Genomic DNA, 24473 nt, shown 5'->3' on the forward strand with positions numbered 1-24473 from the left:
ATAATGGAGTCAAATTAGACAAGAGAGGCACCTGAGGGGTGCCCAAGCCCCTGGTGCTCCTGTTCCTCAGCCTTCCCAACACCCTGTGAGGCTCCCCAGGCTGAGCTTTCACCTGCCTGTGCTCTGCACTCACCTGGGCTCAAGCAAAGGGAGGGTGAGAAGAGTTCCAATGTTTTTTTTGGTTTGTTTGTTTTGGTTTGGTTTGTTTTTTTGTTTGTTGGTTTGGTTTTGGTTTGTTGGGGTTTTTTTTTTGTTTGTTTTTTTTTGGGTGGGTTTTTTTTTTTTGTGTGTGTGTTTTTTCTACCACTCCAGATCCCCTTTCCCACTCGGATTTATGAGGAATTCAGTTCTGCTGAGGGAGGAAAAAAACCCCACAACAAATTCCAGCAATGAACATCTGTATAATTATACCCTTGTCTCAAATGAAAAAAAAACCAAAAAGAGGAAAAAAATATATATATAAAAAAAAGAGCCCAGCTGCTTTCTGATTCCCACTCCCCTGCCTGCCAGCTTCTGCTGACAGGCTGGCTGGCCATGGGAGGGGTGGCAGGTGAGGAGCACACCTGAGTGCTGTCAGAGCGGCTCACACACTGCAGATTTTATCTAAATACCCTCCTGGCACGTGTTTTTACTTTCCAGGCATTTGTCCTGCTGCAGGTGCTGTGTGGGGAGCTGAGTGGGGCTGCAGAAGGAAGGAAAAATGCTCTTAACCCTATTGTATTAAATAGAAATAATGGTTACCTTGTGACTTCTAATTTCTGCTAGATCCTTCAGGACCATAAATGTTTGGGAAACACCATCAAAAGGAGTTGGTAGATTCCACAGAAAACACTGTTGTGGTACAAAGTGACACAAGTACCTCTTGAGGTGATGGACTGGACTGGTTTCCTTTTTTTTGTGGTGCGTGTGGGGTATCAGCTCCTTCCCTTCCCTCTCCCTGTGGATTTATCCTGCAATTAGAAGGAAGGATCAGGCCCCAAAGCAATAGGCTGCTGAAGCAGAATGATTTCCTCACTCCAGTAACCAAAGTTGTCATCCAGCAGGGACCCAGGAGAACGCTTTAGTGCTCACTCGCCTCTAATGCTTCCAATTAATCACATGCTTAAATGTTTTGCATCTTTAGAGGAGGGTAACTGTGATTTGGGAGGGTGATTCTGGTCTGGGAAGTGGCACCATATGGAAGTGACTGCACAGAGCAGGGTTGGCAGCACAGGGCTCCCAGGTGTTTGCTCCTGTGCAAAACAACGCAAGGTTGCACCTGTGTTGTTTAAATGATGAAGTTTGCTGAATGGAAAGGAGAGACAAGAGAATCAGAGAAATGCCTCTGTCAGACAAAGACAGGACTATTCAGGGGAAGTTTAGCAGCCTGTGTTAGGCATCGTGGGTGAAAGAGCTGGAAGGAGTTCAAGCGTTTGCAAGATGTTTTTGTTTTCTCTAACTGTTGCCGCCTGTTCATTTTGTTCTGGTTATTAATTTAAATGGTTTGTTCTTAATGTTGTTCCCCCCATGAGTTGTGATGGTTTTACCCGCTTGTCAGTTTTGTAAACCCCTCCCCTTTTTCCTGAACCTTCCTTGTCCATCACCCTGTTCCTGCCCCTGAACCCCATCAATCCATGTAGACCCCACCTTTTGTTCTAGCTCCTTCCCTGTCATTTATCCCTCACTCGAAGCCCCATTGGCAGTGTGACTGCCGCCCCTCCCACGTGTTATTCCTATTGGTCCCCAACATTGTAAACCCTCCCCCCAACTCCTCCCCTGAGATGCCCTGATTGGTTCTTGTGTTTGTACCCTCCCCACCTTAAATTGGAGCGCACGGAGGTGCTCCTCGCTCAGACCGTCCTACCCTTGACCTTTCCAGTCCTTCCCTCATCCACTGCTCCCGACCCTAGAATAAAGCCTGGTTTCTGGAGAGAACCTGGGACTCTGAGCCTCCTCCTTGCCTTCATCGGGCACCCACGACGCACCTGAGACCGCAGAGCTTGGTGGCTCGCAGGCTCTGAAGGTTCGGTCTGGGACAACGAGCTCCCAGACCGTTCCCCACTCTCGGCGCTGCCAGCGGCTAGAGAGCAAGAGCTAGCCAGGGCGAGGAGAGCCGCGGCGAGGGGCAGCGTCATCTAACCTCCAGTTTTACTCTAATGGGCATATTATGTTCAAGCATGAACAACTAAATCTCATGTGAAATAAAAAAACCAAACCCCATAATGCATGGGCTGTGCAATTAGCCTTAACGAGGACAGACCTTTAATTGAAACTCTGCTCACAGCCAACCTGGGAATTTTCCTTTTGCTTCTCCCTGTGCCCTCCCTTGGCTTGAGCCCAGGTGAGTGCAGAGCACAGGCAGGTGAAAGCTCAGCCTGGGGAGCCTCACAGGGTGTTGGGAAGGCTGAGGAACAGGAGCACCAGGGGCTTGGGCAGCCCTCAGGTGCCTCTCTTGTTCATCATCTCCCCTCGTTTCCCTTCATCTCCAGCGGTGATGGAGCCCTGCCAGCTGCTGCCACCCTGCCCAGGCTGGTGACTTCAGAGTTTGTTCCTGCAACACCGAATGCCCAAAGCAACAGGAATGGTGCAAGAAGGATTTCCACACGGGACAAGGAGGAGCTGCTGGTGGAGCAGAGGCTCTGGGTCTCTCTGGATCTCACAGCCAGGTCTTGGCTGTGTTATGGAGGATGCAGACCAGGGCTGGCCCAACAGCAGCCACAGTGCTATCAAGAAGTGGCAGCTGGCTTTGTGAACCTAGATGGATTTACTAGTTACTAGCTAATTCCACTTTCAAGTACTGTAATAATTAATTTTACTTTCTTTTTTTATTTTTTTTCCCCCTCTGGTGATGTGACTCCTTTGATCATCACTTCTCTCTCTCCCTAACCGTTCAGCTGGCACAAATGCCACTAATTTTTACCATCTGGTCCTCGGTTGAAAGGCCTTGCCTGCTACTGTTCACATGTATCTACCCTGACGGGAGTGCCTTTGGTGTGAGCTCAAACAGCTATCCCAGCTTCCCTGGCTGTGAGCTTCAGGTTTTTCCTGGTTGTGGAAAACAGAGTGGGCACTTCTGGGTCTGTCTAGACACGTCTCTCTCAAGTGCATGTGTGATCATATGAGTTACTCACCCCAGTAGTATTAATAAATGGGGCTGAGCCAAATGAAAGACAGTTCCATTAAATTCTCTGAGCTCATAGGGTGGTTAAAAAGTCAACATGCTGTGCTATGTTAACATCTGACCAGTGAAATAGTTGTTTCCTGATCCTGGCTTTGGCTCCCAGCCACAAAAAACACAAGACAGATGCTGTGCTTTAGCAGGGTCAGGGTTATCAAAGAGATGTGATTAATAGCTGGTTACTGTGCTTTCGTGACACTCCTGCTTTGCTGATTACAAAGCACTCCTAGCCACGATTTTTCATTGATTTGGTGATGTCCACAGCAGAATCTGAGCTTTCCCTGGAAAAATACAGGCACGTGCAGTGTTTGGACCTCCAGTTTACTCTGGGGTTGTTTGATGTGGATGCTACTGTCAGTGGTACCTCAGAGGGCAAAGGGGCCACAGCCTCCTCACAGAGGCACCAGCTGGAAATGCAAACAAGGTGCTCTGAGCTATTGAATGATTTCCCATCAGGCAAAAACGCTGGAGAATTGACTTTAAAAGTGCATCAAAGTAATTTGTTAGCCTTTGAAGTAGGAGGTTATTTATAATGGAGGGTGTTCCCTGATGGAGCGATAGGCTTGTGCTGTGAGCGAGCAGCCAGGGTTGGGATGGGGTCTGTAAAAGGATATCACAGTATTACAACAAGAATTTGGGAGTGCTTTAATCCCTGCAAAAAGGGCATTCTGCACCCTTACTTTGGTTCTGGTCCAGTTTGCCCCCTTTCCCAAGCACCAGCACAAGCCAGACTGGGTGCCCCGGTTTGGTGTGTGAAAAATAACAAATGTGCCACTCCCAAAGCAGTGGTGACAGGGGTGACACCCCTCCAGGTGCAAGGCAGGTGAGCTGATTGAGAACAGAGGCTTCAAACCTCAGTGCACGTGGCTTAGGTGACACAAACCACTTGTGAGCTGTCATCAGGCTCTTTAAAATGCTCCCAAAAATGACTGGATGGGGTAGAGCTTGGCACTCCCGTGCCACGTCCTGCTGGTTCTCTTCTGATACCTACCATACACCAGGAGGGCTTTTCTCTCCCTGATTTTCTCGCTTTTACCACTCTCTCCTTTATGTCTTAACAGGAGAAAAACGTTTTGGTCATTGCTGAGGTCAGACAGGACGTGTGATGGGGTTTTTCTCTGACCCAAGCTCAGGAAACTGATTCTGGGACACTTCTTTGCCTCTACCAATGATCCTAAGTGGCTGAATCACTGGTGCAAAAACAGGGAACACGATGTCCTGCTCTGGGTATTGTCAGACATTCCCATATTTATCCTCTTCTGGGGCATGCAGTGCTCCCTGGGCTCAGCTTTACTCTTCAAATCGATCACATTTTCCACAAAGTTTCCATTATCTTTGTTTTCAGGTAATGGCTAACTCCATGTTAAAGCCCAAGGCACCTGCCCCAGGAAATAGAGGGATAGAATCATTTTAGTAATAATTATTTTATTTTTTTTTTTTTTCAGATCATGTGCATGTATTATTGTTGTCTTCTTGGCTTGATAAACTAAAATATTAGTTCAGCAATATTTGTGTACCTAATTAACTTTGTCTGCTTGGTACATCTCAGCTGAGCATCTGAATATGCTCTCTGTCTATTTTTCTATTACTTCCTGTGTTTGTTTGCTTTTTATTTCTGTAAAGCAGATTATAAATGTGCAGAATTTCTACTTCAAAGTAAAAAAACTGTGCCTTTCTCAGCAACTGCCAGAGTTGCAAGATGTTTGTTCCTGTTTCTAATTGCCGATTCTCTTGATGCAGGTCAGCACTGTTTTGGTTCAAACATCCCAAGAATGAGTCACAAGAACAACAACAACAGAAGTCAACCTCATTGTAATGCTGCTTGGAAAGAATAGTTGACATAATTACTCTGCCCTATTGCTCTTTCCCCCCTGACTTCAGTGAGATAAAATCTCCTTTTGTCAGAAAAGTTGAGTAACAGGTTCATTTGGATGTCAGGAGGAGCAGTTCTGATTTGATCCCTGAGTGACTGCCTAATCTGCTGATCTCTCCAGCTCCTCAAGTGACATTCAATAAAATGTGGTTACATGAGGTAGCTGGGAACTTAGATGTGAATGAACCCTCAGTAATTTCTTTTTTTTTTTTTTTTCCTCTTTTAAACTTCAAGTTGAAAATAAGAAGCTCCTTTCATATAACATTGGGGAAAAAATGGTAAAGAAAGAGAAAAAAACCGGAGTGTAAATACAGAGTATAAAATGTGAGTGCTAAAAGAGCCTGATGAACTTCAGGAAATGTTAGCACACCTTCTGTGCTTTTATGAATGATGTTGCTTAAAGGAAAGAGTCTGTCATGGAGCTGAGATTAAATATGAGCAGAGAGCAGTGAATGGAAGCAGTGGGGGAGAAAGCAGGAAGGTTTTACCTGTGCAAAAGTTCACCTGTGTCAGGGGGAAGGTGCTGCAAGGGCAGAAAACACCTGTGGTGCTGACAGGTGTGCTCAGAACAGGTGCAGGCACCACTGCAGGAGCCAGGGAGGTGTTGGACTCTCAGTTTTATCTCTCTCCTCTCCTCAGGAGGGTCCCAGGCTGTCCCTGAGGAGCAGGGAGTGCCCAGCCCAGGCTTTGCTCTTTCTTGCTCTTCCAGGACAAACATCTGCTGCTTCTCCTGAAGGCTTGGAAAAGTTTTGTTTTCTCTTCACTTCAGAATAAGAAACATTTCCAAGAGTCTGCTGGCTATTATATTTGTTTCCACTTTGCTTTTATCTGACTCCAGCAACCTGAAGTTTGAGAGAAGGGAGTGCAGCATCTCTTTTGGTGGAAAGAGATCTTCTCAGCACGTTCTTCTGCCTTCCTAAATTACTCCATGAAGTTATTTTAAATCCAGGTTTTTGGCTTTATACCCCTGTTAATGAAATGGTTTTTTTGCATGGCAGGCTTCTGGGTAAGGATGTTGAATTCCTACCTGCTCTTTATGTAGATATAAGTAATATTTCCTTTTTTTTTTTTTTTTTTTTTTTTTTTTTTTTTTTAATCAACAACAGCACCAGAAAAAGGGTCACACTTGAGTCCTGCTTTTCCAGATGTAAGGTGCAGGTTTAGTTGTGGTTAGCTGGTATTTGGGAACTTGCAGGTTGCTTCAAACAAGAGAGCCAGCACTCAGGTAATCCTGTTCATCCCCAAATCCTAGCACAAACCAAGTAAAACCAGGAAATTTCTTGGCTCAGACATCCAAACCTGTGATCTTTAGCTCTGGATTTCCTCCCTCTCAAGGCTACACACAGCCATAAAATTGGTTTTCCAGTTTCCCTTTGTTTTAGGCTCCCCATCTCGCTGGAATAATTTCATGTAGACAATGTTGGTCTCTGCAGAAGCCCCTGTCCTGTATAACTCCAGGCAGCAGACAACTGATTTTGCAATGATCATTCTGTAGCTGAGAAGTTCTCCCCTTTATAAAAACCCAAACAGCCAATAATCTAATTGCTATAAAAATTAAAAGAAATATTATAGCATAATATAACACAACATAATATAACATAACATAACATAACATAACATAACATAACATAACATAACATAACATAACATAACATAACATAACATAACATAACATAACATAACATAACATAACATAAGTAACAACATATATTATTAAATGCAATATTTTTAATACAATTTTAATATAATAAGTAATATAATACATATATATGCATGTATGTGTTTATAGAAATAAAAAAATTACAAATGCATATATATAAAACACAAATACATAAATAAATATAAAAAAAAATTAATTTGTACAATGTACCCTGAGCTTCATGACTCCACTTTTAGGGGCAGCCCAGTACAGGTGGCAGTGGTAACATAACCCTGCTGCCTTCTGAAGGATTTTAATTGTCTCCTTGAAGCAAGAAATGAGAGATCATCGATTTCATAAAGGGAAGGGGGCAGGAGGAATCCTTCCCCATTTTTTTGGGTCACTTGTTGGACATCTCAGCTGGCGAGGGCTGCACTGTGCCCATGCACTGCTGGGAAATGCAAAGCCCTAAAAAAAATATAAGTGACCTCAAAAATGGCTGGAAAATATTAGAGGAAGCTCTTCAGGCTTGTCAACTGGACACTTCTTAAAATAAATTGTCAAGGAATTGGGAGAGAAGTGTTATAATTATGCTCAGCATTAGACAACACGTGGAGCCTCCTGAACTTGTAAAATAGCAATTGAGCCACTGACTTGCTCAAGGGAAAGAGTAATCTTCTATTTGTCTGCCAGTTTATCTGTTTTTCAATTTATTTGTCAAGTGCTGATTAGCATCTCCTACAAAACAAACTGCCTGCTGTAAGATGAGTTTTGGGACTTTTCTGAGGAGCACTGAACCTTCCTAATTTTCCCCCCCTGTTATTTCCTAGTCCTGGTTCTATCTTTGGTGATTATTCTTTGAGAAATATTAAAAAAACCCCACCAAGTTATAAACCAAAAGCACAAAGTCTGTTTGTCCCTAGAGAGCGATGTCAGAGTTCCACTTGGGTTTTTTACATCCAGCTATTGCTGCTAGGGCACTCCCCAAAGAGCACAGCACAGGGAAAATTATGATGTCATTGTAGATGTCTTGCTTATTTCCCCAGAATAAATGAACATCATCACGAAACTCCAGGAGGAAAACTTGGCTGTGCTGGAGTTATGGAGCTATTAAAGCAGCTGAGACTAAGGTTTGCATTTAAGTCAGGGGTTATTTGGAGGTCACCATCATGCACTTTTTATTTGGAGTTCCAAACACAGGTTTAAGTGCCACACTTAAATTATTTTGTCTGTAATGAGGTTGGTTTGGCTTCTCGTCTCTGAAAGGCTGTAGGACAAATGTTTAACAGAATCACTGCGAATTCTTTTGAAATTCTAAAGCTATGAGAAGAATAATTTCTTTCATGATTCTTCAGATGTCTATTTTATAGCCTGCCTTAAATGAAAGCTGCGACATGAAATCACAAAGATTAGCAGTGTGCTGAAGCTGGCTGTCTCCTCTTTCAAAGAAGGAGCTGTCACTTCTTCCTCAGGATGATTTACCCTTCTGGGCTCAGCAATTGTGCATCCTCTGAGGCACAGCAGGAGAGGGCCTGTATCAAAAGGGAGATAATTTCCAAAATGCTCCCCACAATTATTGTAACAGTGGCCCATTCCTGCAGATTTGGGGCTGAAAGAAGGACCAGCTCACGTGGTTGTTTGGAGCAGCACCCAGGGAAGGTGGAGATGCAGCAGGGGTGTGGGATTCACCGTGGGGGACACTGCTGTGGCTCTGGGGGTCGGTGTTTTGGGCAGCATCACCTGGGGCTCCAAAGCCCAGATCTGGCTGAGGAGCAGCACAAGGAGTGGGGCAGCAGAGAGACATTTCCAGTCCATGCTGCTGGCAGGGTGCAGATGGGATTTGATTTCCTGCTGGCTGTATGGATATCAGAAACAACCTCAGGCCTCAACAATGGCATCCTGAGGTGCATCAGGCCACACTGCACAAACTGACAAATCTTTCAGAAAACTGACAAATCTTTAAAATTTTCTGCAGAGGCACTGCAATACCTTCTCTTCTCAGGGGCTCCAGGAGTTGTGTCATGCCTTACCTGTGTTTTTAGCATCTGAAGTATATTCTGTTCCTTTTTAGTGACCCTTCTAACCCCCTTCAGCCCTCAGTGCCTGTGATAAGTTTATTGTGACCTCATCAGCCTCATGGTGGGGTTTTTGGGGTGTCCTGTGCTGGGCCAGGGTTGGACTTTGGGGATCCAAACTTGTGGATTCCTCCAAACTCAGGATATTCCCTGGTTCTATGATTCCATCTATAAAGACCTGTTCTAGGCAAGCCCCATCTACTTCTACCCAGAATTTTATCTCCATGGGTGTTTACTCTCAAATTACATTCAGTGTTCTCCTGATGCATTATTTGGAGATGATTTTTCTTTCCTTACAACAAGAAGCATTATTTGTGTTTCATTTCCTTCACTTAAAACCACAGCACCCCCTTTTCACTCCTGTGTGCCCTGCCCTGTGTTTTTTTGGTGAAGGACCATGGCTCCTCAGAGAGTTCCCTCTGCAGAAAGTGATTGTGAATTTCTTTTGCCAGCAAGGAACACTATTTTTCGTGGTGCTTTTGTCTCATTCACCATTCTTTGGTCCTGTTTTTCACAAGTCCTGGTTTCTTTCTGATCTGAACAGCTGCTGAAGATGTATTTCTTTTAGATGATGGTATCATTGATCAAGAGCCTCTCTCATTTCATGGCTGGGCCAAAATGTCACATTAAATTTTTATTGGTCGAGTGATGTTAATTCTGAAGACAGGATCATCTTGTGAACATGTGTGGTTTCAACAAAGTTCTTTCCTCTGGTTATTAATCAGCAGGAAAAACCTCACTGCTTTATTCTGCCTCTTTTTCTACATGCCAACAACCAAAGTTTTAATTTTCTCTTTAGAAAATACATTCAACTGCAACAACTCTTTCAGCTCTGAAGTGTCATAAGCTGCAGAATTTATTCCCCAATAAGGAACCACAATTTTTTCCATCTGTTCCTGAGCTGATGGTGCAGGAGGAGCAGAGTGATCTCTGTGTGAACAGGACTCTGGGTCTTTGGGCAGCTCTTTGTGCTTTCCAGCCATGTTGGTGACTCTGATTAGTTAAATGCTGGATGCTTTCTCTGTTCCTGTAGGGTGAAAAGCCAGAAAACTGAAGTCTGGGATCATAAATCTGGAAGCATTTGTAAGCATTAAGTTCACCTTAAGAAAAAGCAAAGAAAAAAAAAAAAAACAAAAGAAAGGGAAGAAAAGGAGCTTGCACAATGATAGATTATGTTTGTACATCTCTCTCAGTATTTGTTTCAGCATTATTAGCATGTAGGGATTGATTGAAACCCTGCTTATTATTTTACTTGGTTGGGATCCAATGTACAGTGAGTCAGTTGCTCACTGCCAAGGTTAACAATTCATAGGACAGAGAATGGGACTTAAAGACTCTGCTTTTTGCATGGCTTTTGCACTTTTTCTTTTGAAACTGGGTTGTTCTTATCCATCTTTCTACTCTCAAGCCACTGTTTAAAGATTTTCCAGCTACCCCACTTTTCTTCCCCCCACCCTGCCTATAGCAGCTTCATTTTTACTTTCAATAGTACATAAAATAATACATACTTCTAAAAGATTTATTCTGGAGTTGTTTTAGAAAATGAGTGCGTGCAAATATAAAAGAATAAGGACCAAAGTATAAAAGAGATGTGATTATTTTTCTGGCTTTTTTTTTTTTTTTTCTTTTTTCCCAGTTACGTATCAAATATCAAAATAATGATTGTAAAAGCAATTCAGAGCGACTCCATGTCATTCTTTCCCTGAAATTATTAAAAAAAAAAGAGTAGATGTGCCAATGCAATATGTGGTTTAGTGGACACTGGGGTGTTCAGGTGAAACTTGGACTCCTTGGTCTTGGAGGTCTTTTCCAACCTCAATGATTTCATGATTCAGCGATCGCAAGTATCACTGAATAACTTCAGTGAGCAGCTTCTCTCATGGCACTCTCCTCCCTTGAAAAGCCCAACCCAGGAAAAGCTCAGAACTTGCAGACTCAGGGCTGGCTGCTGTTCTGGAAACCCTTGGAAAGCTCATTTCCAGCTTTCAGTCTGCAGAAAAGAGGGAAGGAGCATCCCTGGGAGCCCTCAGAGCTGCCCCAGGACAGGGCAGCAGCTCAGGGAGGTCAGTGTGCAAGAGAAGAGAAGCCTGGGCACGCGGTGAGAGGAAGCTGATGGTGGTGATGGATGCCTGGGGGTTTCAGCTTTTATATTTCCCATGCATTTGTAACCCTGCAGTTCTTTGGGGCAGAACTCCAAACCCCATGTGCAGGGTCAGCTGCTGCTTCCCCATTGGGCTCAGACCCAGCAATTCCTCTCCAGGCCTGGCAATCAAGGACACCTCAGTGCCTCAGGCCCCAGAAATGCAAACAAAAGGGAGCTGGGGACAGCAAACTGGGGCTGAATGGCTTCATCAATTCCTGCAGCTGCAATTGGGAGATCAACCCCCGGTGTGCAAATGGAGCAGACTTAGAAAAGTGGGGAACCCGTCAGCCCTGCTCCATTTTGGGTGCGGCCCTGGGGGGCTTTGTCTGCCCTAAATGAACCTGAAGGCCCTTCAGCAAATCCAGCTGCTTTTTATTCCAGTCACTTGGCCTGGCCTCTGATTTTAGGTAAACCCAAAAAGACATCAGTGTCTGTGGTAAAGGAGGTCACATCACTCCTGACCTGTGTGCAGGCAGAAGAAGGGTTTGTGTTTCACCTGAGAGGTCCAAGCAAGGGTTCCCTGCTCTGGCACAGAGCCCTTGCTGCCCTTTCAGCAGCTGAACAGGAGAGGACCTGGATAGCAAAAGCCCCATGGCACCAGCCCCATCCAACACCAAACTCAGCCTCTTGTCTCTGCTGCTCTTTGGCCAGAGAAAGATGAGTCTGGAAGGGCAGAATCCCCTCAGCCCATTTGTTCCCTGTGCAGAGGCCCTGGACTCCTCCAGCCTGGCACTGAGGCTTGGAAGATCTCTCAACACATGCACTGCTCCACAGCTATATCAGCGAAACATCAGTTTTACCCTCCAGTCATGCTTTGTTTGCCTCCAATCCATGCAGTTATCCTGTTCCCCTCCTCCTGGCACTGACAGCCCTTGCATCAGAGAGCTGAGTATGGGCATTTTTTTTTAGCAGGTTTACAATCCTATATTAACATCTGGTTCCTCTGCTGCCTCAGTGATTATTGCCCATTTCCTGACTGTATAATTCTTTCCCCTCAGCTGCTTGCTGCAGTTACCATGAAGTGTTTTATTGCAGAGGTGACTATTTGATAACTACAACAGTGAAAATGGTAGATCTGGAGTAAAAATGCATCTGCTGCTCAGCAAAGGGTGCTGTGTGTGTCCCAAATTTTTGTAATCCCCGCTATACCCTTCTTTACAACAATATGGGAATTGTGGCTGTGCTGGGAAGTGTTGTAAGCCATCCTGGGTGTGGTGAGAAAAAATTGCAGCATTGGTCTCTACTTTCAAACATCTTGACAGTTTTGTTGCCTAGTGGTTACCACGGGCTACTTTTTTCTTGTCATTCTTAAAAGGGATTCTGCTTTGCTTTGTGTCTCTGTGGCAGCCAGCGTTGCCTTACCGTGTACAAATTTGGATGCTGTTTCTCAGCTCCTGGAGCAGAAGCTTGGGCAGCTCTGAGCTCAGGGAGGACTCACCCAAACCTCAAGCACACACAGCAAACTCCAGAGCCCTTCCTTTGGTGAAAGGGGCTCTGGAAACAGAATCACAGAATCACTGAGGTCGGGAAAGACCTCCAAGGTCACCGAGCCCAACCTTTGACAGATCCCCAACCTGTCATCCCACCCAGAACCACTCATTCCTTGAACACCTTTTTTTTTTTGCCACCACTTCCCTGGGCAGCCCCTTCCAACGCCTTTCAGTGAAGAAATTCCTCCAGAATTTCCTTTCAGTGAGGAGAGTCCAACCTGAACCTCCCCTGGCGCAGTTTGAGGCCATTTCCCCTCGTCCTGCTGATGAAATAAACACACAAACAGACTTCATCCTTCCAAGAAGCTGCCAATCACTCATCCCAGCCTTCAGCCTGTCAGGGTCTTACCAGCTCCACATTTATCTGAGTGGCTGCACCTCTTCCCTTGACCTTTGAGCTCTTCTAAAATGAAATTTATACAGAACAAGCTGAGCCACGCCCTCATTTTGTGTTGCTTTGTGTTGTTTTTTTTCTGCTGCTGGGTTGCAGGAAAAAGGAAAAAAAGGAAAAGAGAAATGAAGCTTTTGCTGAAGTATTAGAGTCTATAAGGCACGTGCATCTAACTTTTTCAGGAAAACCTTCAAGGCATCTTCCAGGAGCTGCAAGTGTGCAAAACCCAGCATGGGCCAGCCAGCCTGTCAGTATGCATTATTTCAGCAAATCCTTTGCAGGGTTTTTCTTAAGGATTCGGGTTCTGCAGAGGGAGAATTTGGAAGTGTCCATTTGGGATGGTAAAGGATGCTTCATAAAATTATAGTGGCAAAACCTCCAAGTATATGGAGTGTACATTTGAAAAAAACATGCTCCACGGTAGTACAGTACATTGGCTTTAAAAATAACTTTCAGTAAGTATTCATGTTAGAAAAGTTCATACAGGGTACTTTATCGGAGTTTAAAGCTTTTTTTTTTTTTTTTTTTTGTTGCCTTTTTGGTCACATTAAGTAACTAATGTAGCCATTTGAATAAATCAGCCCCTGGACTCCTTTCATGTACGATAAATGGTATCTCTTGCCAGAAGTGTAACATGATTTAACAGTTGTGCTTCGTATTATACATCTCTGCAAGTTGGAAATCTGGATGATAAATGGTGTGATAAACATTGGAGAGGCACCAAATTCCAAGGAGATTACCATTGCCTCCGTTAAATAAAACTAAATGGGAAAAAGCTACTTTATGTTAACTTTCCTTTGAAACTGACAGTCGGGGAAATAGTGAAAGGAGGTTGGATTGCAGTCAGATTTTCTCCTCAGTTGTTTCACCATGTCCTTTGTCACAGCCACGGTAAATGTGTTTCCTCCCCAGAAATCCATAGCTGGGCGTGGGGTGCCCCGTTCACACCGAGCTGCTTTCAGAAAATCCTCTTTTCCAGACATGTGCTCACACTCTCCTCCACCCATTAAAACAATGCTGTCATTAATTTTCTCCCCTTTCCAAAGGTGATGGCTTTGAGATTCACAGTTGCAGTTCCCTTTCTCCTGCTGGCAGCGGATCTGTAGATTTTATATCAGTCTGGCTTGTTCAATCTCCTGCCTGGGATGGTTTTATTTTTTTTTTTTTTTTTTTTAATAAGGAGTAAATACTTGTGAGAACCAGCAGTGAGGTATTGTTACTTTAAGTGATGCTGACTTTTCCTGGAGGGTTTCAACACCAGGATGCTCATTGGCTACCAGACTAATTTCTTTACGCTGCAAACGATGCCCAGGGGTGAAATAACATGAATACTGAGGAAAATTTTCCAACATGTGTTCTTTAAAACTCCCCCCTGAGGTGGGAGAATGACCTTTGGTGAACAAATGTTCTTTCACCTTCAGTGTTCAAAACTAATAATGTTTTAGTACGCGTACATGATTAATTCATAGGCTTTCTTTTCAACACAGTTTCTGCTCTCTGCCTTTCTTGTGGCCTCAGATTTGAGGCAAATTTTGTTTTCCAGGTCTGTCAATGACAGACAATGAACAAATTCAGTTGTTTGTGATTTTGGTGCACTGCTTAGGTAGGACTTGGTTTGCACTTGTATATAACATTTTTAGCACTTGCAGGGAACTTGTTCATCATAAGTTGCTCAGCAGTAGAGGCTAACTTTGCCCAAGCCTCGGGCTGCAGGCAGTGAACTTTCACCCAGTTCTGCTGAATTTTTACCTAGAAAATAAAAGGGCCCCAGAGCTGCTCTGAGGATGAGGGAGACACATTCATTAAGAGAAGCTACCACCTTAGAGATGAAAGGATAAACCACCCAAACAGAGACAGAGGAAGGGCCCAGGGAAGGATGGGAAGGCTCCAGACTCGGTTATCAGTTCTGGTCAAAACCATGGTGGAAAGGGTGGAGAAATTGGACTGTGAGGATAGGAGTGCCCAGGGATTTCTTTGGTTGAGATCCCCCTTTGGAGGCACTCAACTCCAGTGTTTTATAGAGGAATCCCTCTTTCAGATCTCTTTAATCTATCTTAACAACCCAGCAGAAATCTAGAGCTGAGCCCTGTTATGGTGGTGGTTGTGTGTGATTTCTGCAGCTGTGTTTGATCAGGTCTTTAACAGTTACAGGGTAAGAGTTGTTCTCAATGACCTGGGCTTCAGCCCTTCAAAAGATGAGCCTTTTAGCCCTGTTTGTCTGTAATGCTGGTCCCTACAGCTTCCCAAAGGCTGGGAAGATCCCTTGCTAACATCCTGAGTTTCCCAGCAGTGTTCCTTGCTTATGGCTTTTCATGGCAATCAGCACTTTCCATTGCAAACCCTTCCCTCACCTCGCAAGCAATCGCTCTTCCCAACCCTAATGATTCTATGGCTCTAATTGAAACCCTGGCAGGAGGAAAGCTGCAAGTTTTTCCTATTTTCTTTGATAATTTTTGTCCCCTTACAGCAGAATAGCAAAGGTGACACATATCCCTGGGTGTGAGCTGTGGGGGAAAAAGGCTTCCCTGATCCTCTTCAGGCCTGGTTCCTGCTCCCATCTTCCACTGTGTGCACAATTTAAATTATAACTTCAATAATAAATTAGGTGAAGTGGCAATTACTGTCTTGTGCTGAGCCCCATTTACCTTTTTGTTAATTATGCCATCATTTAGTGACCAGTAAGTACGGCAGCTGGAAGACAGGAGAAATAATCTGTATTTCTGTCTCCTCTCACTTCTGAGCTACTCTGGACTCTCTGATAGAGGTTTCCACTTGCTCAGCTTTCATTACAGCCTTTGCTCAGCACTCATGGGATTCCTCTTTGCAGGGCCTGAAGCACAGCCCAAAAAACCACAGGCTCAGCCAAGACATTTTCCTGGATGACTTTCATGTTGCTAATAACTCACACCTATTCTTTCAATGAGAGAGAGAGAGATGGCTCTCTCTCTCTCTAAGGTTTATTAAATTAATTATTCTGAGTAATTATTTATCTCCTTTTTTTATTATTATTATTTTTTTTTATTTATTTTTAGTATCATCTTTGTTCATTTGGTGTGTATTAAAGAGGAATCCTGCTCGTTTAGACTTGGGCTTTACAGGTCCATGTGTGTTTCTCTCCAGCATTTTTACAGGGCACTTGGAGTCTCTTGTAAATGTGATGCCAACTACCTCCTATAAATTTAATGTATTTATATCTCCCAAACCAAACCCAGTGATGACTGCATCCTGTGGTACAGAGTCAGATGGCATTTAATGTGTCTGGTCTGTGGGAAATTAATTAAAAAAAAAAAAAAAAATAGGTTTGTGTTAGCATAAACCTTTACAACTTCTCATGGACGGAACATTTCCTTCCACCTGTTTTCAAAACAATATTGATGCAGCCCCTCACAAATCCCCTCAGCCCTGGTATCTGGATGGTTTTTGCTGTGCAATCAGGGGATTTTGGCTGCAGAGTGTCTGTGAGCAGAGTGGAGAAGCCCTGAACCCTGTGGCTTTTATCCTGGCTGTCTGTAGGGTGGGCTGCTGGGCCAGCTGGGAAACTGGCCCAGGACCAGGCAGCTGCTTTCCTTCAAAGCACTTGATGAAATCAAAACCTTCCAAGGGAGCATGCTGATCTCATGGAATTGACATTTCTCTAAAGGAAGAAGTCAGGTCGGAAAATCTCCTGCTCTAATTGAGTGTTCTTGTCCAGAACATGGCCTGTGACTTTTCCTGTGGGAAGTTCTGGGAGCCCCATCTCTGGCAATGAGAGTTTTATCAAAATAAGGAGAGGCAAGGTCTTTGCATGTGCTGCAAACACAACCTATCCAACCCTGTTCTTCCTAGACTGTGATGAACAACCCTTATCCACTCAGGTGGCTCAGAATTTGCTGAAATTAACATTTTATTGGAGTCTCTGTGACTGCAGAAGTCATTCCTTGCTCCACTTAGGCGTTTTAGTTTATTATATTTTTATAATAGACTTTTTATATATATTAATAATAATATTATTTTTTATATATTATTAATAATATATTTTTATTATATATTTAGTTTATTATTAGTTATTAGTTTATTATTATTTAGGTTATTCAACAGCCAACCTAAAGCTGGTGGCCGTGTCTCACTAATCCCTGCTCCAGAGAGGAGGATACCAGCAAGGAATGAGCTGTCCTGTGGGTCCAACAGGTGATTTTGAGGTTTGGGGTGAATATCACATGGGTAAGGAGAGGGGAACACAAATTCTCGTGACAGCTGCGCTCACTCTTCCTGCTGCCTCTCCGTGCAGAAATGCTGCAGCAGGGTTAGGATGGGAGAGAATCTGACCTGGTCATGGCTCTGGGCTCACAAGGAGGGTGTGGAGTGAATATACATATAAATATACATATACATATACATATGCATAAAAATATACATATACATATACATATGCATATGCATATAAATATAAATATAAATATTATATAAATATAAATATTATATAAATATAAATAAAATATAAATAAAATATAAATATAAATATAAATATAAATATAAATATAAATATAAATATAAATATAAATACAAATAATATATAAAAATATAAACAATAAAGCCATGGTGGATTTAGGAAAGGTCATTTGATATGTGGAAACTGAGAATTTCTTTTGGGAGTAGCTCAGCTCGGATGAATACCACTACATGCAATGTTGTGGGTGGGGGGGGAAAATACCTAGAATTGATGAGACATTGCAATTAGTCATTGTTTTTGTTTGAAAATACGGCAGGGGAAGTATGATTGAAGTTAAAAGAGTGGTGAACAATACATATGCTTCTACTCACCTGGAAAGTTTTTTGCAGCTTTTTTTGGGGGGACAGTGGAATTCAAACTTTCCTGCCTGAATAAAGAAGATAAAAACTCCCCGAATTCTAATGTTATTAGATGAGATAAAGGTGGGGCTTCTTCTTTCTGATAAGTTGCAAATGATGTCTTCTTCCAAGGAAGAGTATCACCAGAGGCCATGTATTTAGGTTTATGGCTCTCTGAGAAAACAACTTTTGAAGCAGGGATACTTTAGCAAAAATCCTGAACAAGAGGAGCTACTTAAAGATGTAAAGATGTAAAGATCTGCTTCCTTCTCGAAGCAGATGTTTCTTTTGTGTGTATGCTGGTGAAATAAAAATGAAAAATACAATTGAATAAACAGAAATAATAAGTAGAAATAAAGAGCAGTGGCTTTTCCCCCCCCCCCCCCCCACCTACTAGCAACAATAACTGTTCTCTGTTCTTTTGTTTTGTCTGCTGTTGTTTAGGAGTCACAGAGCCTGTTTTTGGTAGTTGTGCTCCACAAACCAAACCAAGTTTGAAAGGAGGGAGGGATTTCTTTTCCTTCTGGTCTGGCAGCCCCTGCCCTGGCTGGAAGGGGAGCTGCAGGTGCCTCTTTCCTTGCTCTGGTAGCCCAGCACAGCTCTGAGGGAGCCAGAATCCCCAGAGAGCACTGAAATTGGGTCTCCTGTGGCCATCCTGCACCCCTGTTTGAGCCTGTCGTGCTGCAGAGACAGTGACTGACAGTCAGAGGGCTGGGGAGGGTCATTAGAGGGAAAGGAAAATGCAGTTGGGAGAATCAGGAGCTGTGAAAGAATTCACAGGTGAATTTTGTGCAGCACATATGCCCAGAATTTTAGATAAGGAATTAAAAAATGACTTCTACTTGCTACAATCATCTCTTGGAATACACCCATGGGCATCAACCTCCCTCTCACACCTTTTTTTTCCCCCTAAAAATCAGTCAGCATCCCATATAACTAAAGAAGAGAAGAATTCATGCGTGGAAGGTGCCAGAATATTACTGCATTATAGAGAATATAGTTATGTGTAATAACCAGAAGCTGGTAAGTGTTCCCACAGAACTTCATTCATCAAGAGAAAACCAGCCCAGCCTCACAATGTTGAGTATCATGATCCCATTTAATGCAAGTCCTGTTTAAACCACTTTCACTTGTCTTCTTCTCTTCCTGTACAGCAGCAATTCTTATTCCCTGAGCCCAGAGGGGTTTATTTCTTCTGGCTGTTGTATTGTTGAGGACAGGAGGGAACAGTCTCCACCCATTGTTTTATGCATTTGATGTTGTTCTGCTGACAGAGTCCATGTCCAGCAGCCAGAGTCCCCGATTCCAAGTGCAGAAAACATTAATTGAGCCCAAAGGGTGGCTGTGGGATTCCAACATGATCTTAAGAAAACAAAACTTTAATAGCCACTATTAGAAATTTCAGTCTGAAGAGTCTGGGAAGATGGGTCTGTTCCATAGCTGCTGCATGCTCCAGGGACACAGGAGAGCCATGGGTAGAGACTTGGAGGAGTGCTAAAAAAAATAAATAAATGAAATCCCACAGTGTCCTAGCAGCAGCTGAAACAGGACACAGCTGGAGAGGGGGCACTTTCCTGAAAAACCCTCCTTCTCCTTGGGGGAGAATTCCCAGGCTTCTGGTGTGCCTTACAAAACCTGAAAGAGAGGATCTGGGGTCTGTGTGAGCTCCACAGGTCCCTCCCAATCCAGATATCCCGGGATTCTGTGTCTTTGAAGGTATCTTAATTCATCATCACAAGTCTAGATCCTTCCACACAGCAACACCAGGGCAGTGCTCTCTAATTTTTTATGACTTACGAAGTACGGAGGAATAACATTTGCTCCACAAATGCCTTCATCTAATTAATATATTGGGGTAACTGCCCAATTAAACAGCTCATTAAAACCTCAAGGAACTCGACTGTATGCACAGGAAAATGCTTTAAACATATTTCTGAAAAGCTGTACTTGGGATTTGCCTGTAGGGCAAAAGTATATTCATTATTTCCCTGTAGGGCTGTTATACAGTTGGCTTTATATCAGTGTGTGGAAAATGTGGAATTGTGATAATTGTTCACCTTCATCCCAACAGTACAGTTCCTTAATTTCATGGGGGTTAATCTCTAAATAGAAGCATGTGTAAAAAAGCAGCAATTTTATTAAAAAAGAAAGTTTCTACGAGTCTATAAGCTTATTGCAAAAGACACATAAAAACTTGGTGTCTGGAGAGGAGTATCAGTTTTTCATGCTCCACTCCAGGGACGCAAATCCACCAGGAGGTGCACATAAAACTGACGATTTTAAAGCTGTACTTTAGTGACTGATGATGGACCTCTTGCTTGGATGGCTCTGGTGCCACTGACACCTCCTTGCCTTTTCCAGGGCATGCAGGGAGAGCAAGGCTGGGGCAGTTGAAGCCCAGGGAGATGGAACACAGGGCTTGTCTGGGGCTGGGCACGAGGAACCCTGGATATTCCCAGGGCAGAAGTTCCCCACCTGCCATTTCCCACACTCTTCCTCAGTTTTCCTTCAGGATCTTCCTGCTGGACCTCGGGAATGCTGCTCCAGCTGCGTTTTCCAGGCAGTCTGATTGCTTTAGCACAATACTCCATAGAATTAGCAGTGCTCCTAGGTGTCTAATTCTGACCAGAAAACTCCATGTAAAGCATGCACAAAATAAATACTTATGCTGTTATTACAAAATGTACTTATTCTAGGTTTTCCTTTCTACTTCATTGTTTAATTTTTTATTAATCTTTGTTCCAGTGTTCATAGATGAGAGGCAGACTGGGCTGCTAGATTTGCTCTAAGCTGTCTTAAAAAAGACTTTTGAGTGAATATGTCCCACAGGGTGTGATAAAATAAAACCTAAAGTGCTTTAGGCCAATATAAACACTGCAAAATTGAAACCTTTCGTCTTGTTGGAATCATCACTGGAGAAGCTTTCCAAAAGCGCCAGGAAATAATTTTGTGTGTCTGATTAACCCTGTCTGAGCAGCAAAACCATTAGCAGCTGATTAGATAAAACGGTCTACACTTTGGGCTTATCTATTTATTTACTTTTTTATTTTTTAACCCCTTTTTATAGCATGTACTGAAATAATTTCCCATAAGCAGCAGTGTTTCTGGTTGAATCACAGGATCCAAGCTTCTCTGTGAGCAAGAACACGCCTGGCTGTGTTTGCAATTACCCTGTGTTCGTAGCCTGGGGGTTTTTTGTTTGCCTCTGCAGTATCTCTGTGCCTGGGCTCGCTGTGGGGGTATGCAGAAATGTGGAATATTGGCTCCTCCCAGGGAGCTGAGCTGCTGTGGAGCCTCAGCCTGGGCCCAGAGGGGTGATTTTCAAAGACATGCTGGCACTCTGGGGATGCTCACTTGGTCCTGCACACCACTGCCTGTGTTCATTGCCAAATAAATGTTACAAAAATTAAACACCATTGCATTCATCTTTAGTGAAGGTGATGAGTATTACAAAACCTGGAGTGCTGGACTTCGGTTTTATTCCCCCTTAAGCATCTCAAGTGCTGATCAATTGCAATCCAGTAAAACATGAACAGTTTTTGCTCATCATGTTTAAAATAGTGACTCGTATCCTTTTTTGCAGTTATGCAGACGAAGCAGACTATTGTTACACCAAGGATGAATTTGACCTCCTCCCCACACATCTGCCAAAATTTTCATTTATTTGGCTTCTCCTTTTATCAGAGGATTAGGATTCTTTCATTTTTAACTTTTTTATTTTTTTTTTTAAGAGTGAACCTTCTGGCATGAATTGCAGCTCCTTACAGAGTTGTTACAACTGAAGCCACCCATGAGATAAAAATGAAAAGACGTGAAAAGGGATAATGGCTGAACACTATTGATGGTTTCCCTCCCCTAAAGGACAAGCTGTATCACCCATGTGTTGTCCAGTCTCATGTTTTAGAAGCAGCATTACCTCTCCCATCTTTCACCACCCGCTGTGGACTCCTTTTGCTGCAGTTCAGTAGTCTCAGATTATTTCTTGCTGGACAAGCTGTAATTTTAGATGGGTTGTGGTTTTATTTTAAACGCTAGAAAAATGTTATTTTGCTGTGGTTGGAGGACAGACTAATTAAAATTATTGTTCCAACTCCTTCCTAAGGAAATAAGACCATAAGTGCCTTCTTTGAGCGGAGATGGAAATAGATATCAGAGGCTATTGTTACTGTATTTTGATTTTTCTTTTTGAGCACTTCTCCTTTGGAAGTGTTTTGACTGGTGAGCTGAAGCATCCTGCTTTCTTTGTGGCTGAGAGAGCAGGAGTGGAGGTTTTAATTTGCCAATTATATCCCTTTCCTAGGGGTGTCTTGCTGAGTTTTGAAGTTTTCTCTCACCTGGGAAGTTAGTGACTGCACTGACACCACTGTCAGTTTATAAACCCAAAGCACAAGGCTAAGAAGAGAGAGCTATTCCAACTTGAAAGTTGCCATTTTTCTCTCCTCCCATGCAGTTGGTGTTGCAGTATTTGGTTCTAATCAAAATGTAGCCTGAGGTTTGAGATCTGCGTGGAGCAACACTGTATCTGGCACATTATTTAATCGAGCACACAAACTGGTATGTTTAGTAAACCAAGCTGATTTTTTTTTTTTTTTTTTTTCCAAAAGTGCAAATCCCTCACTGTGAGAGAGTATCAAGAAAATGCTGTAGCAGTTGCTGCCTGAAAGAGCTGTGCATGCTTGCTATCAGACTGTTGGTGTGTGGGTGCCTGTAATGACAACATGTAAAAGTGAGTGAGATCAGAGGGAGAGAAAAACAACAAACCTCAGAGCATCTGTAACAGAGCTCCGGCCCCATCCTTTTCATCCTGTAAATAACAATCAAACTGTTAATCTCCAGGCCATTGCAAATCCGACTGCACTTTCCCCCTCTCTTTTTGGCTTGGCTATTTGTGAATTTATTGGAAATGTTTACTGAAAAGGTCCCTTCTGTTGCTGGCAGTTGGTTGCCAACTCTTGTTCTTACTGCCCTTGCCAAATGGTCCCTCTGCTTTGCAGAGCATCACCTGGGCTTCTCTGAGCTGAAGAGGAGGGAAATGCTGGGAAATCTGGAAAAGAGTTTTTGATCTGCTGTCCAGGGTGACAAAGCATTGACTAGAGGTGCTGTGAGCAAACTGTTTGTAAAATTTACCAGGCAAAAGTAAGAAATATCAATGAAATTATGAACCGATAGTGTTGAAGGATTATTTTAAAATTCCGTATGTTGCAAAGCTAGTGTGGGATGAGACAGAATTTTGTGTTCCTAGCAGGAGGAAGAAAACAGCCGTGCCTTTACCAGCAAATAATGTTGGCCAAGACTCTGGTGACATGTTCCATGGTTGATTTTTGTCCTTGTGGTGGACGCCTGTGCTGCAGCAGTTACCAAAGACAAAGGTACTGAGGAAAAGATAAATTTTGCCCGTGGTGCTGCGATTTCTATTAAATCTTGGGGTCCCATGCTGTTGTCATATATTGCTAGGACCTCATCACCCTAGGCTCAGGAAGGATATTTAAGCAGCTGCAGGCTATGTTTTTTGGTGTTCCTCTTCCAGGCCCTTCCTTCCTCCACCTGTTTTGCCTTCTGCTGGAAATGGTTTTCCTTAACCAGACTGGCACCGTGGCTGAGGCTTCCTGAGCAGATCCCACAGGCAGATCCCTATTTCCAGCAGATTCCCCAGCAGGATGGCTGAGTCCTGTCCCTCTCTGCACCTTTGGGCACGCTGTGAAATGCTGGAACACTGAGCTGGACTCGGAGCAGCAGTCCTGCCCTGGGGGTGTGGAGCTCAGGGCAACACACATTTCACAAAATATTTTTGTTAGGTCTGTTAGTCTAGCTTCCCTCTCCCCCCTAAATAACCACTTTTGATTTTGTAGTGATTCCTCTTCACAGTTCTAACACATACCCAGTCCAAGCTGTTGCATACTATAATCTGCTAAACTTTCTGGCAAAACCTGGCACTGTGGTTTTTCTTTTTTCCCCCTTTTATTGACAGCATTGATGCTCTCTCCAAAATGCAGAGAGGAACAGCACAATTTGTGAGGGTCAAATTTGACTTTGGAGGGGAACACACTGTTCCTGTTGAAGTCTACTGAAGCCTAGAGGAAAGTCTGGTGGCAGAATTCCATTCCTCAGCAGAAGGATGTCACATAGGCCATTGATTTGGCCTTGTGGAAGAAATCTGATGTGATCTAGACCGTAGCTGGAGGGCACAGGGACTTGTTCTTGTCTGTTGTATGGAGTACAACAACATTCTGTGTTTTTATTGCTAAGTCCCTGACAAGAAAAAGCAGCAAACTCCTTAAACTGGTGGATGTTATTATATAGAGCTCCACGTTTCTCCCAGCACAGACAGAAGTCCTGAAGTTAGCGTAACTCACTTAAATGGTGACAACTTTGTCATCTTTCAGCATTTATGCCTTACTGGATTTACTAGGCCAGCTGTACCTCTCACTCTAAAGGTGTTGTAAATCTGTGGTAAGGAGTTTGGAAGAAAGCCAGAGACATTTACAAGTCAAAGAGAGGACCTGGGCCCTGATTAGCTGCTCACTCAATCTTCACACACCACCAGACATCAAAAGCAGTGTTCTGTCACTTTTTTGAAGCAGGTTTAAAAAAATGTAATCTTTTAGGGGACTAAAGAAACAGTCTGGTCCATAATATGAATTCTGTTGCTGAAAATTGAGAGGCAGAATGTGTTGGAGTAGCAGAGTTAAGCTGCCTGACACCTGTGGGAAAGACCTTAGAGAAGATGTGAAAACCTCTGAGAACACCCTGGAGATGACAAAAAGGTAAATTTTTAGCCACAGATGATGTGGGGAAAAAACTGAGGGTAGAGAGCACCCCAGGAACAAAGACGAGGGAAGATTTGTTGACCTGGTTCAATATTCATTATCCTGGTAAGA

The 24473-nt window shown here is 43.3% G+C and overlaps 1 long non-coding RNA gene across 2 annotated transcripts; it reads left to right on the plus strand.

The window, feature by feature from the left end:
* The first annotated feature begins 655 nt into the window (after positions 1-655).
* On the plus strand, positions 656-4840 carry LOC147647966 (uncharacterized). Of its 2 annotated transcripts, XR_015280852.1 has the most exons (3): positions 656-867; positions 2264-2320; positions 2469-4840. It is a non-coding gene; the product is annotated as an uncharacterized LOC147647966 (long non-coding RNA). The 2 variants fall into 2 exon arrangements; XR_015280851.1 differs by lacking the exon at positions 656-867 and having other exon boundaries at positions 2109-2320.
* The last annotated feature ends 19633 nt before the right edge of the window (positions 4841-24473 follow it).

This window comes from Cyanistes caeruleus, chromosome Z (assembly GCF_971803275.1).
Source record: "Cyanistes caeruleus chromosome Z, bCyaCae1.hap1.1, whole genome shotgun sequence".
Lineage (NCBI taxonomy): Eukaryota > Metazoa > Chordata > Aves > Passeriformes > Paridae > Cyanistes > Cyanistes caeruleus.